The sequence below is a fragment of the Herpailurus yagouaroundi genome, unplaced genomic scaffold (assembly GCF_014898765.1).
Source record: "Herpailurus yagouaroundi ecotype Mexico unplaced genomic scaffold, PumYag 67793, whole genome shotgun sequence".
NCBI classification, from domain to species: domain Eukaryota; kingdom Metazoa; phylum Chordata; class Mammalia; order Carnivora; family Felidae; genus Herpailurus; species Herpailurus yagouaroundi.
Genome location: NW_024420586.1, coordinates 21455428 through 21468242, shown reverse-complemented (window position 1 = coordinate 21468242; position 12815 = coordinate 21455428).

Sequence of the window (12815 nt, the reverse complement as noted above, 5' to 3'; positions counted from 1 at the left end):
TGGTGAATGGACATTTGGCTGCGCATGGTAAATTCTCAGCTAATTGAAAGCAGATAACGAGAGTAATGCATCCACCTTGAAAAACATCACATTCCTAATAAATAATTCGAAATGGCCATCTTTTGACATATGAACTGAGAAGATAAAGTCTTAAATAAATTCTGGGCTAATTCCTGTCACATATATTACACTGTATTTAGCATTTGTGCTATATGAGAAGATTAAAAGCCGTAAATCTCTTTGCCACACTATCTATGGCTGTGGTTTAAACCCAGAATAAATAGGAGTGGGGTCCTTAGAATGCCTCGTAGAATATTGGCTCCCATGGTTTTAAGGTGGTGTGTATGCAGGGGGGCGGGGAGGGGAGAGGGGTTCTTATTTCCCTCGTCTTCATCTGGGCCCAGAGTCAGAGGAAACACATCCAGGAGCCATCCCAATCACCTGACGGTTGACACAAAGTGCATCTTCCAGGAGGTTCTTGCTAGCCCCAGTGTGATCCGTGGGCCAGAAAAGCATGGGCATCACCCGAGACCTTGTTAGAAATGCAGAATTTCAGGCCTCATCTCAGAGTCCTGATTTTAACAGGATCCCCAAGCAGCTCCTGTGCACATTAACCTCTGGGAGGTGTCGCTGTAACGTTCGATCCAGGACGATTCTAGATAACTTGAACAACAGTAGGGCCAACTGGATTTATCCGCTCAGGCCATATGCACTCAGAACGACCTTCCTTTACCTCCTGCTTTGCCATGAGAGCTGAACTCTGCCTCCTGCCCAGACTCTGTCTTGGCGCTGAGGGTTCCAGAAGCCAGATCCGTGTCCTGCTCTACTCCCTGCCCCCTACTCTTCAGTTCAGTCTCTCTCTCAGGGGCCCCAAACTGGGTCCCATTTCCTCTGGACTGAAGATCTCTCCCTAGCCAGGCCCGTCCTCAGCCTCCGGGGCTCTCTCAGGCCCATGTACCTATGGGTCCATGCCTGTTGCCAGCTTCCTCGGACGGTACCCACTGGCATGCTCGGTAAGGCGAGGGTGCCGCGGTTGGTAGGGAGCCCACCCCTGGACTACCGAAGGGGGAAGCAGAAAACCTCTCTAACATCTGCCCCTGCTCTGGAATCCTCTCGGATTTCTGGGCGATGCAGACTTACTGAGATTTCTCACGTCAGGTACTTTAGTTTTTTTCTTTAATGTTTACTTATTTATTTTGAGTGCGAGCGAGCGAGCGAGCGTAGGCAGGGAATTGGCAGAGAGAGGGAGGGAGGGAGAGGATCCCAAGCAGGCTCCGCACTGTCAGCACAGAGCCCGACTCGGGGCTCGGTCCCACCAACCGTGAGATCATGACCTGAGCCGAAGTCCGCTCAACCAACTGAGCCACCCAGGACTGATCTCCTTCCTCTTGCTTTCTGGGTGTTTCCCGAGTTTTACTAGAGGATTTCAATGCCTTGGTCCCCAGCTTTCTGGGTAGCTTCTTCCCTGGAATTCTCCATACGCAAATTCCATTATGTATAAACATCAACATGTTGAGCAGACTTATTGTCCTGTCCCCCAGGTCACTAACGGAAAGGCTAAAAATGTAACAGATCCAAGACTGACCTTCAGGGCCATCGTGCATTCAAGTGTGAGGTTATGTACTACCTCCCCATGGGTAGTAGAGTATGGCTATTTAGAGCACTGCATTTATTTGTCCAGCCTTGGGTCTTGATGGGCAATTTAGATGAAGATACTCTGTGAATGTTATGTCCCGGTGCTGTTTCCAAAATGTCACCAGGCAGAGCAGTATAAAGGATTGGATGGACAGATCTAGGATTTAGAAGCAAGATCTGTCACTTACTAGCTGAGGGACCTTGGGTGAGGCACTCAGCTTCTCTGAACCTCAGTTGTCTCATCAATGAAATGGAGATAATAATCACGACTTCACAAAGTGGTCAGGATTAATGGCGTTTGTCAGGTGCGTGGCACATCCAAGAGACTGCCGTTTGATGACCACTCCATTCATAATGAGTCTCTCTGAGTACGAACTTTAAGCTTGTGCCCTCCCCAGTAACTGTGCGGTTTGGACCACATGGATTTTTCCACTTTGCTAATGCATCTGTTGTTCACCACAAAGTCAAAGGCTCTTTCAAGTCGAGAACAATTACATACGTTATCCCGCAATTTTAAGATGAGAAATCCTGTTCCGTTAATTTCTGACAAAACTAAGAAGATTATTTTCCTGTGTCCATTTTCTTCCTGTCTTTTCTGAAAACCAGAAATGACAGGTGCAGTTCTCTTATTTCTGGGGCCATTCCCCTTCAGTTTTTGTTATGCAAGCTTTGCACTTTTATTATCCCCAGACAACTTTATTAGTCCAGCCCTCCTTCCAGGTGGTGGGCCAGTCACTTCCATGTATCCTGGAGTGAGACCACAGGTCTGGTCCAGTCCCATATACCCAGACCATTAGAAAATGAACTTGCCCAATGCACAACACCACAACACGCTGTTACCATGCTCCCCATCTCGGACATGGCCTGTCCTTGTTTCCAGTTCCGTGGTCATTCATTCACGGCTAGTTTGATCTACTTTAGGTCATCAGTGAAGATGTAAAATAAGGACTTATCTGATGGCAAGGCCCTCTCCCCCACAGTTGGCTTGTTGGAAAGCCCTGGAATGCTGAAAAAGGACACTTCATGCTATGCCAATGAACTATCCCCTTTCAGTGAATGACAGAAATGGTTGGCCCAGGGGATGTAGAACATGTTTACATGTTTGATGTCTAATGATGAGTTTGTTCCAGAGCCTAAGGAAATGTTTGAATCTGGACCTGGAGGTTGTTCAATGGATTCAAGCAGGTTGAAAAATCATGAACAAAGGGATGTTGGGATAACGCAAAGCGTCCTGCTTAAGTTCACCCTTCCATGGCTTTCTAACTTATGAAAGACATGTCTAACAAAGCAAATGAGTCTTTTCTACCATTTTTATGTATGGCCTAGAATATCAGCTTGCAACACCTAGTATATTCGTGGATCTAGGCATTGATCATTAATGGCTGGTAATATCACAAAGAGACAACCAGACATTATGTCCTTCTTGGCGGAAGAACACCCCCCCCCATACACACACACACACACACACACACATACACTTATGAAGTAATCTTATCAAAAAGAACAAACGCGGTGGGGCAGCTGGGTCACTTGGTCGGTTAAGCCTTCAACTCTTGGTTTCGGCTCAGGTCCTGATCTCGTGGTTCATGAGTTCCAGCCCCACGTCGGGCTCTGTGCTGACAGAGTGGAGCCTGCTTAGGATTCTCTTTCTCCCTCTCTCTCTCTCTGCCCCTTCCCTGCTTGCACTCTCTCTGTCTCTCTCAGTTATAAATAAATAAACTTTAAAAAAAAGAACAGATCTGAATCTGATAAAAATCTCTAGACCGTGCTACCAATTTACAGGAAGTATGAAGGCAGAAGACATATTAAATGAGACCATGGCAATGCCATCAGCAATGCCATTGTCCTCTGGGATGGCTACAGGACAAGAAAAAAGAGAGAGGAGGAACATACAGAATTAAAGAGATTGAAGAGACAAATTATTCAACCACAACATGCTGACTTTATTTAGATACTAGTGCAAACAAAACTGGTTAAAAGGTTTAGGAGATCAATGGAGATTTGAGCTGTATTTGAGGGTATTTGATGATCTTAAGGAATTATTAATTTTTTAAGGTATGATAATTGTGGGGTGCTTACGTTTTTTAAAGTATCCTTATCATTTGGAGATGCATACTGAAATATTTACAGACAAGATGATCTTACATCTGTGATTTGCTGCCAAATAATGTGAGCAACGAAGAAGGGAGTGGGGGTTATAGGTGAACGAAGATTGGTACTTGTTGAGATTAGGTAATAGGGGCTTCTTAGACCATTCTCTTTACTTTTGTGTCTTTAAATAGATTTCAATAATGACCATAATGGTATACCAAGGCACTGTGAGATCCTGCATCTCAAAAGAGAGAGCGAAATCGAGAAGTAGTTTGTAATGATGTTAAGTATCAGGCACTACGATAGGCACCATATTTGAATCCTGTTCCATACCTTACATATGCTTCCACAAAGAAGTGGATTAACCCGCTAGAAACCAGAGTTTGAACAAGGCTCGAACCTTGATCTCGATCAAGGTTCTGAAATCGGTACTCAGCAGGGCCTGGCTCTGAACCCAACACTTGGTGCCTTAAGATTTGTACTTTTAACTCCCAGGCTGTATGTCTACTGTGTACAGGTGTAGAAGAAACAAAGCGGGGCCGGGGGGGGGGCCAACACATATTATCTCATTTTAATCCTAACTCGAAACCTTTGGGTAGGCATTATTATCTCTGGCATACAGAGGGTGAAATTGAAGCTGAGAAAAAAAAAAAACTTTCTCAGAGTTACCTAGCTACTAAGTAAAGGATCTGGAATATTCATCTGGTTCAGTCTGATGTCAGCACATCCTGGAGCCACTCTTAGGACAATGGGGGAAAAAAATACATGTGTAAACAGTACGTAGTAATTGGTGTGATAACGTGGTCATTGACGTTTGCTTGGCCGTATTGCCTTTAAAAGGTGAGGGGGGCTCCCACCTTCATTTCTTCAACAAACTAAGGATCTCCAAACTTCCGTTTTAACATCGTTTTTGTAGCAAATGCTTTTGGCGCACCGCACTGACAGGGTCCCACCCCCAGGGTCAGCCGTTTCTATCCGCTTTCAGGAACTTAGCATCTAGGACAGTCCAGAATTATATGTGTGTGTGTGTGTGTGTGTGTAGTTAATACTCTGGGAGGGCGGGTATGGGAAGGCAGGGCATGGAGAAAGACCCTCCACGATTGGGAGATGGGAGTCACAAGCTAAATGCTCCAGGTTTCCATCTTTTGAAGGAACAATTCCAATTCTGAGACACATCGGGTAGTTCCCCAGAAGGTCTCTGCTAAGCCTGAGCCTTGCCTTGCTCACAGAGGTAACCAGTTCAACAACATAATTTGTCTTCATTCCATCTCACACTCCCTGTTCCCCTGTGCTTGCTTCCAGAATCACCTACCAGATGAAATCCCTGCACCCAGATTCCTGTCTTGGCTCTGCTTCCGGTGGAACTTGAATCTTTCTTTCTCAGTTCAAAAAAAAAAAAAAAAAATCAGAGCCCACTCCTAATGTACGCATATCTGTTCACTTCGTTATATATATAGTGAAACATACACTAAGCACTTCTGAAAGGGTGATATAAACATAAAACGGGCGATGTTGTAAAAATAATTTTTAAAAATTTCTGCTTTCACTTTCTTTGCGCACATAATGTGGCCATGTGACCATGTTCAGTACTTACAATACTTATAAAGGATGAATATGTAGTTATTGAGGATGTATACTCTAAACATTTTCCTGATGGGTTGCACATAAAAAAAAATGGAGAGATCGCGGCTCTCCACTGTCTTTGGCCATCCTGTTTTTTAAATAGAGCTTATTTTTTAAAGGAGCTTTAGGTTCACAGAAAACTTGAGCAAAAAAGTCAGAGAATTCCCATCCATGCCCTGCTCCCGCATACCTACAACCTCCCGCACTGTCAACATCTTGCATCAGGGCTGTACATTTATTACAATCAATGACCCCACCTTGACACATCATCACCCAACGTCCATGGTTCACATTAGGATTCACTCTTGGGTACATTCTATGGGTTTGGGCAAATTTTAATGGCATGTATCCACCATTATCATAACATATAGACTAGTTTCACTGCCCTAAAGCATCCTCTTTGCCCCAACTATTCTTCCTTCCCCCTCCGCTAACCCTTGGCAACCACTGGTCTTTTTATTGTCTCTATAGTTTTGTCTTTTCCAGAATGTCATATAGGTGGGGTATACAGTCCGTAGCCTTTTCGGATTGGCTTCTTTCACTTAGAAATATGCATTTGAGTTTCTGAGAATCTTTTCATATGCTCATTTGCCATCTGTACATCTTTGATGAGGTAGGTGTCTGTTCAGATATTTTGCCTATTTATTTAGTTATTTAGACCTTTTAATCTTAAACATTTTTTTAAATTTTGAGATAATAGTTCTACATGCATTTGTCAGAAATACTGAAGACAAATATCTTGTATCCTTTATTTTCACTGATGCTACTATATTAAAAAAAAAAACCCACCAAATAATATTTTACCCATCTTTAGATCAGGTTTTTGTTTTCTCATTGTTAAATTTTAGGAGTTCTTTGTACATCTATCAGGTATGTCTTTAACAGACATCTCCCCCCCAAGTCTGTGGCTTGTCTCCTCATTCTCTTGACAGTGTCTTTCACAGAGTGGAAGGTTTTACTTTTGACGAAATCTAGCTTATCACTGATTTTTTTCGTGGATTCTACCTTTGGTGTTGTACCTAAGTCACCGCCAAACCCAAGGTCATCTAGATTTTCTCCTATGTTATCTTCTAGGAGTCTTATAGTTTTGCATTTTACACTTAGGTCTATGATCCACTTTGAGTTAGATTTTGTAAAGGGTAAAAGATCTGTGTCTAGGTCCATTTTTTTTTTTTTTTGTATGTGGATCTTCAGTTGTTCCAGTAACATGTGTTGGAAAGACGATCTCTTCTCCACCATATATTGTCCATGTTCCTTTGTCAAAGATCAGTTGACTATATTTGTGTGCGTTTATTTCTGTGTTGTCTCTTCTGTTCCACTGCTCTATGTATCTATTCTTTCACCAATATCACACAGCCTTATTGTAACTTCATAGAGTAAGTCTTGGGATAGGGAAGTGTTGGTTCTCCAAGTTTGTTTTCCTTCTTCAATACTGTGTCGGCCATCCTGGGTCTTTTGCCTCTCCATATGAACTTTAGAATCATTTTGTCGATATCCACAAAGTCACTTCCTGTGATTTTGATCGGGATCGTGTGGAATCTACAGATCAAGTTGGGAACAACTGACGTCGTCACGATATTGAACACTCCTCTCCAAAGAACGTCTCTTCAACTGATTCAGTTCTTTGATTTCTTTCATCAGAATTTTGTAGTTTGCCTCACACATATCTGACGCATACACTGGTAGATTTCTATCTAAGGGTTTTATTCTTGGAGGCGCTAACGTAAGTGGTACCGGGTTACCGTAGTCATCATGACAAGTGCCTCCTTATCCCCGTCACCTACTTCACCCATCCCCACACCCAACTCCCCTCTGGCAACCATCAGTTTGTTCTCTTTAGCTACGAGTCTGTTTCTTGCTTTGTCTCTTTCTCTCTCTTTTTTTCCCTTTGCTCGTCTGTTTTGTTTCTTTAATTCCACATATGAGTGAAATCACGTGGTACGTTCCCTCCAACTGGCTTATTTCACTTAGCGTTATGCTCTTTCCCTCCATCCGTGTTGTTGCAAATGGAAAGATTTCATTCTTTTTACGGCAGAATAATATTCCATTGTGTATATATGCCACATCTCCTTTCGCCATTCGTTTATCAGCGGACACTTGGGCTGCTTCCATAATTCAGCTATTATAAATAATGCTGATATCAAAATAGAGGTGCATATATCCCTTTGAATTCATGTTTTTGTGTTTGGGGGGTAAATATGCCACACTACAATTACCAGATCATGGGTTAATTCTGTTTTTAACTTTTTGAGGAACCTCCATACTGTTCTCCACAGTGGCTGTGCCGGTTTGCAATCCAACCAACCTTGCATGAGGTATTGTGTTTTTAATATCAAATTCCACCTGTTCGTGGCTGGTATTTAGGACAGCGATTGAGTTTCGTATATTAACCCTGTATCCTTCAACCTTGCCGAAATCGTTTATTAGGTCCAGGAGGGTTTTTTGGTCAGTTCTTTCAGATTTTCTGCACGGACAATTATGTCATCTGCAAGCAAAGATTTTTTTTTTAAGTTTATTTATTTATTTTGAGGGAGAGAGAGAAAGAGAGAGAGCACGAGTGAGGAGGGGCAGAGAGAGAGGGGGAGAGAAAATCTCAAGCAGGCTCCACGCTGTCAGCACAGAGCACGATGCGGGGCTCAAACTCACCAATGGTGAGATCATGACCTGAGCTGAAATCAGAAGGTGGACGCTTAACCAACTGAGCCACCCAGGCGCCCCACGAAGATTGTTATATTTCTTTTATGCCAGTCTGTATACTTTCTACTTCCTTTTTCTCTTTTATCGTATTACTTAGGACTTGTAGTACAAGGTTGAAAAGGAGTGATGAGAGGGCACATACTTGCCTTGCTCCCAAACTTAGTGAGAATGCTTTAATTTTCTCACCATTAGTATGATATTAGCTGTAGTTTTGTGGGGTTTTCTGTACATGTTCTTTATCAAGTTTCCCCCTATTCCTAGTTTACTGAGACCTTTTAATTATGAATTGGTGTTTGATTTTATCAAAGGTTTTTTTCTGCATCGACTGATATGATTATGTTTTTTCTGCTTCAGCTTGTTGACATGATGGATTACATTAATCAGTTTTGAATATTGAGTCAGCCTTGCATACCTGGAATAAATCCCACTTGGTAAAAACTAATTTTAATTATTATTAACTTTTTATTATGTTGTATTATTACTAATTTTTATTATAATTAGAAAGGAACAAAAACTCGCTTTGATCTTACTAAAATTACTTTACAAATGAAAGCAATGTAACTGAATATGATTTGTACTTTTTGAAAACCTCGGTTTACCACTTTGGTCTGGTTCTAAGTTTAGTTTATTTTGATGACATCTACTTGATGAATTTACTTTAATGGTTCGACATGGCTGGGAAAGACACTGGCAAAGATACGTAAATTGAAAAAATGTTTTGAGAGAGAGGGGGAGAGCGGGTGTGCCAGTGTGGGGAGGGGCAGAGGGAGAGAGAGAAAATCCCCAGTAGGCTCCACGCCCAGGGCGCCATCCTACGACACTGAGATCATGACCTGAGCAGAAGCCAAGAGCCGGGGCTCAAATGACTGAGCCACCCAGGTGACCCAAAGATATGTAAAAATAAAAGGAAAAAGTAGATCATTGGTTGCATTGACTAATCGCAATAATCTTTCTTGTAAGCCGTGTATCAGTCCTGCAAAGATTTTTGTTGAAGGTTGGCGAGTGAATTTCTGTCTTTTAATGTCAAATTTTTCTAGTAAAACAAGCAGAAGATGCAGCATTTGAGAGATACCTTCATTTGGGAGATACGTAAACAAGACTGAAAATTCCATCTCTGTTTTTTTTTTACAAATGTGACCATATGAAAGCTTTTGTAAGTGTCACCCATGCATATTGTTTTCTGCAACAAAAATAACACAACGGAAGAAACTTCCAAACATCTCTGCTCTCTCCATGGCATAGATTTCTTTCAAAACAATACTCAATTTCTCATTCATTTAAAAAAAACATGTCAATGTTTAACTCTCAAAGAGGTTATGTGCTTTTATAAAAAAATCTCTGCTAAACAACAAAAGTTATGATTACTTGCCATCCTGGTACAGGTCAGCGAATTCAGAACCCTTATTAAAAGTAAAAGAAAACTTCAGGGGCGCCTGGGTGGCTCAGTCGGTTAAGCGTCCGACTTCAGCTCAGGTCAGGATCTCACGATCCGTGAGTTCGAGCCCCGCGTCAGGCTCTGGGCTGATGATGGCCCAGAGCCTGGAGCCTGCTTCCGATTCTGTGTCTCCCTCTCTCTGACCCTCCCCTGTTCATGCTCTGTCTCTCTCTGTCTCAAAAATAAACAAACGTTAAAAAAAAAAAAGTAAAAGAAAACTTCAGAATTCATCTTTTAGTTTCACTGCTTTTAAAATTGCTTTTCCAGGGATGCTTGGGTGGCTCAGTCGGTTAAACATCCGACTCTTGATTTCAGCTCAGGTCAGGATCTCACGGTTCAAGCTTCGCATGGGGTTCTGAGCTGACAGTACAGAGCCTGCTTGGGATTCTCTCTCCCTCTCTCTGCCCCTCCCCACTGGCACTGTCTCTGTCCCTCTCAAAATAAATAAAAACTTTAAAAAAAAATTTATTAAAATTGCTTTTCCATAAGATCTTCCCTTTATGGCGGAAGCAATTTTCATGATTATTGCCCATCCCATCAGGAAGTTTTATACACATCCTGCTGTTAAAGATAATATAATCCAGGGGCGCCTGGGTGGCTCAGTCGGTTAAGTGTCCGACTTTGGCTCAGGTCACGATCTCGCAGTTTGCGATTTCAAGCCCCACGTCAGGCCCTGTGCTGACAGCTCAGAACCTGGAGCCTGCTTCGGATTCTGTGTCTCCCTCTCTCTCTGCCCCTCCTCTGCTTGCACTCTCTCTCCCTTTCAAAAATAAGTAAACATTAAAAAAAGAAAGGATAATACAGGGGCACCTAGGACAGTTGAGCGTCCGACTTCAGCTCGGGTCACAGTCTCGCAGTTCGTGAGTTCGAGCCCCGCGTGGGGCTCTGTGCTAACAAACAGCTCAGAGCCTGAAGACTGCTTCAGATTCTGTATCTCTCTCTCTCTCTCCCCCCCCTGCCCTGTGCATGCTCTGCCTCTCTCTGTCTCTCAAAAATAAATAAATGTTAAAAGAAAATGTTAAAATATGAATATGAAAAAATTAAAAAAAAAAAAGATAATATAATGCAAAATGCCACCTAACCGAGCGTTCAAGCTGCAAACCCTTACAATGCACAGACGGCATCCCACTGTAGTTTTACAAATCTTCCTTCTAATTGAGATGAAACTCGAATAACATAGTTTACCATTTTAACCACTGTAAAGTGTGCACTTAGTTCACCGGCAACCATCCCCACCGATTCTAGAACCCCCCAAAGCAACCTTGGACCCAGTAGACAGTCACTCCCTACCCTGTGTGTCCTCTCCCCATGCCCTGGAAACCACCAATCTGCTTTCTGCCCCCACTGCATTTTTCTAAATGTTTATTTATTTAATTTGAAAGAGAGAGAGAGATTGGGAGAGAGAGAGAGACAGAGAGCACAAGTAGGGGAGGGGCAGAGAGAGAAGGAGGGACAGAATCCCAAGTAAGTTTCCTGCTGTCAGCACAGAGCCCAACGCGGGGCTCAATCTCATGAACCCTGAGATCATGACCTGAGCCAAAGTCAAGAGTTGGCCGCTTAACCGACTGAGCCCCCCGGGCCCCCCCCCCCCCCCGCCACCACACACTGCATTTTTTCACGCTGTTTCTCTTCCCTCAGAATACGGTGCCCGCTGTGTGTCTCATGACCTCTGGGAAGATACCAATTCAGCCAGCATACTAAGTATCATCAAAGCCTATTTAAAGTTTGTTTTTATTTATTTTGAGAGAGAGACAGAGTGAGAGAGAGAGCACGTAAGCAGGGGCGGGGCAGAAAGCGAGAGAGACAGAGAATCCCAAGCAGGCTCCATGCTGTCTGTGCAGAGCCCAACGTGGGGCTCGATCCCACAAACCATGAGATCGTGGCCTGAGCCAGCCAGGGACCCCCCCCTCAAAGCCTCTCTCCCCAGCGTCGAGAGTCGGACGCTTAACCGACTGAGTCCCCCGGGGACCCCCATCGAAGCCTATTTAATGTCCTGTTCTTTAAAAATGAAAAATATGAGAGAAATTCGAATGATTTCTTTAGGAAGGTTAAAACAAGTCTGTGTTGAGCACAGTTCCCAGAATGATGCAGGTGTTCTGCAGATCATTGTTAGATGAAGAAAGCAATTCTTTCTTCGTTTTAAATCCTTCTCTTTGTCTCCGAAACAAATCGAAGCTAATAATAACTTGTTCCTTAATTTTCAGGTAGGCAGAAAACTGAATTAGTCACCAAGCTCCTTTCTAGGTCTAAAATTCTGCAAGGACACCCACTGGTAGGGTCAACTGTCACTGTTTCCCCGGAACCGAGGGGTTTCCTGGGGCTTTGGGACAGTCTGGGGGCAAAGCAAGACAGGTTGTCCCCTCTGTCCTTTGGGCATCTATGTCTTTGCCGGATGCTGTCACACAGCCCCTCTCACCAGAACCTCGGCCTTTGAGTGTTTGGGGGTGGGGGGAAATGGACGCAATCAACAGGGTGTCTTTTCCATCTGCTACGCAGGCCTCTTCGCGTCCAGAGCATGCTAGAACCCCGCCCCCTGCCAGAGCCAACCATGACATTGGGGGTGTCTTCCGGACCATGTCAGAACTCCCCCCGCCTAGAGGGGGTGGGATCAGCATGTGAGAATTACTTGACAAGCATAGTGCAAGACTTCTTTCAGGGAGGGGACTCCCTTATTAGTTACTTGTACACACAAAAAAATATTTAGAAAAGTAAAACCAGAGGCTTTCTACAAAATCTCATTTTTTCTATAATCTTGGTAGATAGATTAAAAAAGTAAAGCAGGTACATGGTTAGCAAATTCAAGCAGCCCAGAAATGAACAAATTTAAAGGCGAACAATTTCCCTCCCTTTGCCTCCAGTTTCTCTCTCTCTTAACTGCTGTTAACACATTTTTGTCTCTCCTTCCCTGTCCCCCAGATTATTTAGGCATATACCAAGAAACCAATCAATCAGTCCGTCTGTATCTATCTATCCATCCATTCATCCAAATATCTACCCTTATTTATACAAAAAGAATCATTCCATACACACTCTTCTGCACCTTGATTCTTGGAGATATTTCCATGGCAGCCTAGACCATCGTTTCTTGGTATTTCAAAGTGACAACAAGGAGCATAGTATAAGGGTTAAGAGCATAAACCCTGAAGCTGAAAGCAGGAAGAGTAAGAGGGAAAAGTGGAAGGGGAGTGGAGAGGTGGAGGAGGGGGAGGAGGGGGAGGAGGAGGAGGAGGAGGAGGAGAAGAGGAAGGAGGAGGAGGAGGGAGAGGAGAAGGAGGAGGAGGAGGGGAAGGAGGAGGAGGAAGAGGGGGGAGGAGGAGGAGGAGAAGGAGGAGGA